The sequence below is a fragment of the Corylus avellana genome, chromosome ca11, assembly GCF_901000735.1.
Source record: "Corylus avellana chromosome ca11, CavTom2PMs-1.0".
Classification (NCBI taxonomy): Eukaryota; Viridiplantae; Streptophyta; class Magnoliopsida; order Fagales; family Betulaceae; genus Corylus; species Corylus avellana.
In genome coordinates, this window is record NC_081551.1 from 8,884,586 (window position 1) to 8,892,198 (window position 7,613).

Consider the following 7,613-nt stretch of genomic DNA (forward strand, 5'->3'; position numbering starts at 1 on the left):
CAATTGATCGCACTGGTGCACTCGATCCCTTTGGATTGGGCGCTTGATCGCACTGCCATAGAATAGAAATTATAGCAGCTTCAATGCTGCTATCTAGTAGTGGTGCGCTCGATCGCTCTGAACTGTGATCGATCACACTGTTGTATAGCCGAAACAGAACAAGAAATCACAGCAGCTTTAGTGCTGTTGTCTGGATGTGCACTCGATTGCACTGGCTTATGCGCTCGATTGCAATGCTGTAGAACAGAACATAACGAAAACCTGAAAACAGAAACATATTAGAAAAAAAAAATAATTAAAATTTAGATAGAAATAACTAAAAACATAAAGAAGAACTTCAAAACAAAATTCAACGCAATCCTCAGCAACGGTGCCAAAAACTTGTTGTGTAATTATTTCCCTAAATAATAGACAAAATTCAACGCAATCCCCGACAATGGTGCCAAAAACTTGTTGTGTAATTATCTACCTAAATAATAGGCAAATAAATGTATGTTTTACTCGCAAGTGCACAATATAAAAACGATAGTATGGAAAGAAAGTACGAGATCATTCCTACGAGAATTGTTATAATTATACTTAAAAGCAATTCCCTAAATAATTAACTGAATGAAACAAAATAAAATATTGAGTTGAAATAATAAGAATGAAAGGGTAGGGTTTTGATATCCACTACTAATCATACTCGAATAAGATAAATAATATGCCAATGTTACAACCATATCAAGATACCCAATGTTTGCCAACCTAAGAGCATGGTATCTACTCCTTAAGCTATTGATTTTTCTAAGCAACGATTTAGGTATGGTATCTACTTTAATTCTTTTCTTTCTCAAAGGATATATCATAGTATCTACTAAGTTGTTTTTCAAGAACGCATAAATTTATAGAAATCGACAAATACATAAAGCCTAGAGCATGGTATCTACTTCCGGTTCTCCATGTTGATTAATCCAAGAACCTGTGATAGAGTTCTTTTGTCACTCAATTAAGCCCGAGACTCAGTCATCCAAATTGAATTAAATAACAAATCCATACCATATGCATATGATGATCAAGTACATTCATATGAGGAATTCAATCACATAAGAAATAATCAAGTTTAGTATCCAAAATATAATTGTAGCAAAGACGCCAATATTGAAATTCTAAAGAGACATGTTTAGAGCTTCAATTAAGCCATAGCTAAAGTATTAGTTACACATAATTTGGATGAAAATCATCCTCATAATAAAATAATAGGGAATAGAAGAAAAACCTAAACTCTTCTTGATATAGCCTCCAATTCTTCTCCTGGGCTTGTATCTGCTTCTCCTCCTTCTCCTCCCTTTATTTGGGCGCTCGAGCGCATTTCCTTCAGCTTGTGACCAAAATATCTTTTAAGTACGAAACTTGCCAGAAACGCTTGCTTTTCTTCAAAATCCTAAAAATGCATGAAAACATAAAAAAACAACACAAAACATCAACTTATAACAAAATTAATAGTTTAACATATGTGAATTAAGGGGCTTGAATGTGTAACATTCAGCACTTATCACGTAGCCACCTCTCGGGTGACTCGTGGGCCACCCTCAAGGGTGGGGGTGACCCGAAGAGGGGTGGCTACCCCCTTTATTTATTTATTTTCTTTATATATATATATATATATTGGTAAAAAATATTTTTTTTGTAAGTATTTTAAAGTGTAGCAATGTTTGAATAGTGAAAACATCACCTTCTCAAAGGTGACGTGTGAATAGTGAAAATGGCACCTTTTAGATGGTAATGTGCACTGTTCACACGTTACCTTCTAAAGGGTGTCGTTTTGCACAAAATGTAGCCATTTAATGCCCTTTTTATTGTTCAAACGACATTACCCCAAATTTTAGTCTATGGACTTTTTGTCATTTTGAAAAAGTCACTATTTGCACGTCATTAGCTTAATAATGAATTTTTTTTGGGCAAAAACCATCATTATTTTGGAGTCATTAAAAGGAGAATTTTTGTAGTGACTGCACTCTTTAACTAGAGAAAGGTCGGCCTTAATTACTCCATTCTTTTTTTTTCTTTTTTTTTTAACAAACTAGTTATTGTCATTGGTATAAAACCAATTTGGAGCAAAATGTTCCATCATACAATACCAAAGATACAGGTTGAAAACTCTACGGCCCCAACATTATCTATGACATATATACCCAGTAGATAGCCTTTTTGGCTATTACAAAACAACACCTTAGAAATGTCATTATCACAATCACTATGTAGATCTACAGCATCGACCGATGAATCATGTCACTAGTTGCTGTCTCTTTCATCAAAGACAATTATTCCATATACTTGATAACTTATCCATCATCAGTCGATAGTTTGCTCCCATAAAAGAATTAGAAGAAAATAAAAGACTTGCCGAAAATCATTCCGTTATTCTTAAGCAAAACCTAAGAAAACAACAAATCCAAGACCTATTGTAGGTAGAGCAACAACAGACTTGTCTTATTCAGACGCAAAAACGAAAATACAGAATAAAAAAAATAGTAAAAAATGCCCCACTGCCAGTGACGTGCCACCTGTAGACACGTCAAAAAATTCTTGACGTGTCAAATGTAACACGACAATAATTTTGTTGCCCACTATTTTTTTTTAAACACATATAGGTACCAATTAAATTTTGTTACTTAATATATGTACCAATTAAATTTTGAATCGGGTATAATTATACATATATATTATACATATACCAAATAAACTTTGTTACCTATTATAGGTACCAGTTAAATTTGGGAAAAATATAAAAAGGCCCCTCAAACTACCGGCCGTTTGCAAAATAGGCCCCCAATGTTCAAAATGTACTAAAATAGCCCCCCAAACTACCAAAATGTATCAAAAAGGCCACTTATTTTTTTATATTCCTATAATACCCCTATTCTTTTAACAAATAAAATAATAAAATAATTGTAAAAAAAAAAACCCAAACAATTTTTAAAAATACAAGAAAACCAATGGGCGAATAAAAAAACAGTTTTTTTGGAATAAATAATAAATAATTAGTCACTGTATATAGTTTGCCTAAATTACAAATTGCAAATTACTTCATGCCGTATTAAAGTAAAATCAAAAGTACAATTCTTGAGATATTCCAAAAAAAAAAAAAAAAAAAAAAAGGTACTAAAATAGCTCATCAAACTACCAAATTGATTTTACTTTATCTCATGGACAGTAAGGCTCTGTTTCCCAATAGCCCTAGGCTGGAATTGTACCAGGGCCAGCCTCAATCCCAAAAAAAAAAAGACTTTATCACCTCAAAATTAATCCCAACATCTCTACTTTTTATACCACATCAATCATTTTTTTTATTATTATTCAAATAAAAAAATCACTACAAAATAAATTTTTTACACTTTTCCATATAAAATATATTTTTTTCACTTTTCCCTACAAAACATTTTCACTAAAACCAATCAAACACATAAACCCAAAAAAAGTGCTACAGTGCCGGCCCTGGTACAACACCAACCCAAGGCCATTGGCAAGCAGGACCTAATGGTGCCGTTCAATAACCTGTATGCTTTTGTAACTCTACTTATCATAAGCGAACTTCATACGTGCATGTTATTGGGCTATTCGAGAGACTTGATTAACCTCTAATAATTGCATAAAAAACTGATATTTTTTTCTTTCCTTGTGTTCCCTTTTCAAAATTATGAAGTTGAATTTTTTGGATCTTGAATTAAATTGGCAGGCCACTTTTGAGGCTGTCAACCTTCTGGCTTGTAATGACGTTAAGTGGAGTTTTGGGACTGGCAATTAGCTTCACTTCTATGTGGTTTCTTCATCAAACTGGGGCTACAACATATAGGTAAGATAAAGAATACTCTACTCCCTGCAACTGTTAGAAGACATCATGCTCAGTACTCTCGGGTTCAGCGATCGAGCGCAAGCGTTCGATCGCAAGTCACGGTGGAGAAACTCAAATACTCTTGGGTTCAGCAATCGAGCGCACACCGAGTGCGCTCGAGCGCAGCTACGTAGAAGTTAGAGGGGGTGCAGATTCTCAAAACCAATATGGAAAGATCCTACAGCTCCCAATCAAAAGGATTCAATCATATCAAGATTTTACACTTGTGCAACAAGGAAAACATGTTCCTTGTACAACAAGGAAAACGTTTTCCTTGGTATCTAAGGAAAATCTTGTATTGTAATTAATTTTGATACACTAGGTTTAAGGCTGTATATATACTACACTTATGTATTGAAAAGGTTATGACTTTGAATATAAACTTCATCAAAGTTTTCATGGTATCAGAGCATCCTTAGGCCAACGCCATAATTTTTCCTTTGATCCTGCAGCACTATCTACACCATGGCAGCAGCTAATTCAGTCTTTGTCCCACCTACTACCACCCAAAACTCTCTTCTCAAGCTTGATTCAAGCAACTATACCAGCTGGGTGACACAGATCAACCCCATTCTGCGCACCTATGATCTCATGGCAGTTGTGGATGGTTCAAAACCATGCCCTCCACAAACAATCACTGACGATGAAGGGAAAACTTCTCCAAATCCAGAATATACCAACTGGAACAAAAAGGACCAATTCCTTCTCAGCATCATCACAGCTTCTCTCTCAGAGAAAGTCCTGGCCACAATCTATGGCCTTGATACCTCTTATCAAGCATGGACTGCCTTAGCAACCAAATTTGCTTCTAAATCCAAGTCACGGATTGCAAACCTCAAGAAACAACTTCAAAGTCTGTCACAAGGACCTAAATCCTGCTCAGATTACATTCAAACTGTAAAGAACCTTGCGGATCAACTTGGTGCGGCAGGTAACCCTATACCTGAAGAAGAAATCATCTCCTCTATCCTTAATGGTTTGAACTCATCCTTCACCCACTTCATCACCACATACTCGTTTCACACCCGTACAAACACCATCAACTTTGAAGATTTTCAGGATGAACTCCTTATCCATGAGATGCTGCTACAACAACATCACACACCTATCCAAGATCCATCCACTTTTACGCTCACAGCACATAATCCCATACACTCTCAGTTCTCCAAGGGCAGACCTCCTATGTCTTCTAGATTTCCATCCCGAAACTACTTTCCAAGACAAGGCAATAATTACACAGCACCTAGGTCTTACTCTCAACCACTCAGTCGTGGCCCTCCATTCAACTGTGGTCCTCTACAATACAGCAGACGTTCCAACTAGAACCAAAGAGGCAACTTCTCCTTCCTAAATCAGCAGTACAACCGAAGTCTCCATCACAGCAATCAATATCCCCCAAGGTAGTCCAATCCGAGCAATAACTATCCCCCCAAACAGCATATGCCTAACTCATCATCAACTTATCAGGACCAACCCTTCTCTCATGGTTCTAGAGCTCCCTGTCAGATTTGTGGAAGAACTAGTCATACGGCATTAGATTGTTTTCATAGAATGGACTATGATTTTCAAGGGAAGCATCCCCCTGACCAATTGGCTGCCATGGTTGCACAAACCACTCCAAACTATGAAGAACAACAGTGGCTAGCAGATAGTGGTGCCAATGCTCATATCACAAATCAGCTTGAGAATCTACAGATTCAGCAGCCTTTCCAGCAGGAAGAGGAAGTTGCAGTGGGCAATGGCTCTGGTTTGGCTATAGAAAACACTGGTTCCACTCTTCTCTCTACACCCAACACTGACTTTCAACTTACCAATATTTTACACTGTCCTCAGGCCTCTGCCAATCTTCTTTCTATTCATAAATTTTGCCTTGATAATTTTTGCTACTTTATCCTAACCTCTTCTCATTATTTTGTCAAGGATCTGCTGACCCATGCAACACTCTTGGAAGGGAGGTGTGAGAATGGCTTATACCCCTTGAAGCTTGGAAGGACCTCTCACAAAGACACCAAGAAATTTATTGCTTTGCTAGGAATAAAAACCACCTCTCTAGTGTGGCACTTTAGACTAGGACACCCTTCTCTGGATATTGTTAACCGTGTTGTCAAGAACACTTCTCTTCCTATTACAAGTTTTAATTTTAATAAAAATTCTACATGCATTTCATGTCAACTTGGCAAGAGTAAAAAGCAGCCTTTTCAAGCATCCAATCGTGTATCCAAGCAACCCCTTGAACTAATCCATTTTGATGTTTGGACATCACCAATTCAATCGGTTAGTGGCTACAAATACCATGTTATCTTTGTTGATGATTTTTCAAGATTTACTTGGATCTATCCTTTACATACCAAATCAGAAGTTTTTGAACACTTTGTTAAATTCAAACTTCTAGTAGAAAATCAATTCACCTCCAAAATCAAACAACTCCAATCTGATGGAGGAGGTGAATATAATTATCTCCAGTTTCAATCCTTTCTAACAAAACATGGTATACTCCATAGGAACGCATGCCCTCATACCTCTCAACAAAATGGTTTGGCTGAAAGAAAACTTAGACACATTTTTGAAACAGCCCTAACCCTCTTAGCTCACTCCCACCTATCCAATAAGTATTGGGTTGATGCCTCTCTCACTGCTGTGTATGTCATCAATAGGCTTCCTACTCTAGTTTTGCAATATCATTCACCATACTTTAAACTCTATCATAGGGAACCAAACTATCAAAAACTCAGAGTGTTTGGATGTCTTTGTTATCCTCTCCTTAGGCCCTTTGGTTTGCACAAACTAGAAAATAGATCCAAACCATGTATCTTCCTAGGCTACAACTCTGCTGGGTACAAATGTCTAGACCCTGTCACTAACAAAGCATATTTATCGAGGCATGTCATCTTTGATGAGCAATCATTCCCTGCCAAGGATCAAGTCAACTCACATCTGCCATCCAAGATTACAGCACAAGGTGATGCTCCCTTACTTCTCCATGTTTCTTGTTCCATTCAATATATTATGCCAACTGTTTCTGACCATACTACAGCTCCTGCTGAAACTTCACCCGAACCTACTCCTGCTCCATCAATCCCTGCATCCCCACTTCACTCACCATCTCCCTTAACTTCTTCTGAATCGACCTCACTAGTCGCCTCTGTCCCATCTGAACCACAACCACCTACTCACCCTATGACTACTAGGTCTAGAACTGGTTCACTACAACCTAAGTCCTTCCCTGATTTCCAACTCTACCAAGCCAAACTACCTGAGTTTGAACTAGTGACCTATAGACAAGCTGCCACTGATCCAAGATGGAAAGCTGCAATGCAGTTGGAATATGATGCTTTCATTCAAAATTGCACCTGTACTTTATGCCCTAGACCCAAGTTTCACAATGTGATCAGAAACAAATGGGTATTTAAAATCAAGAGGAAAGCCGATGGAAGAATAGAGAGGTTCAAGGCAAGACTAGTAGCTAAGGGCTTTGATCAACAAAGTGGTATCGACTACACTGAAACCTTTAGTCCCGTGATCAAAGCTTCTACCATTAGAATTATTTTTACTCTTGCTGTCCACTTTGATTGGCCCATCAGACAACTTGATGTGTCTAATGTATTTCTGCAAGGGTCATTGGGAGAAGAGGTATATATGGAGTAGCCACTAGGTTTTGTTCAAACTATGCCACCTGATCAAGTATGTAAACTTCACAAAGCCCTCTATGGTCTCAAGCAAGCCCCTAGAGCCTGGTTCA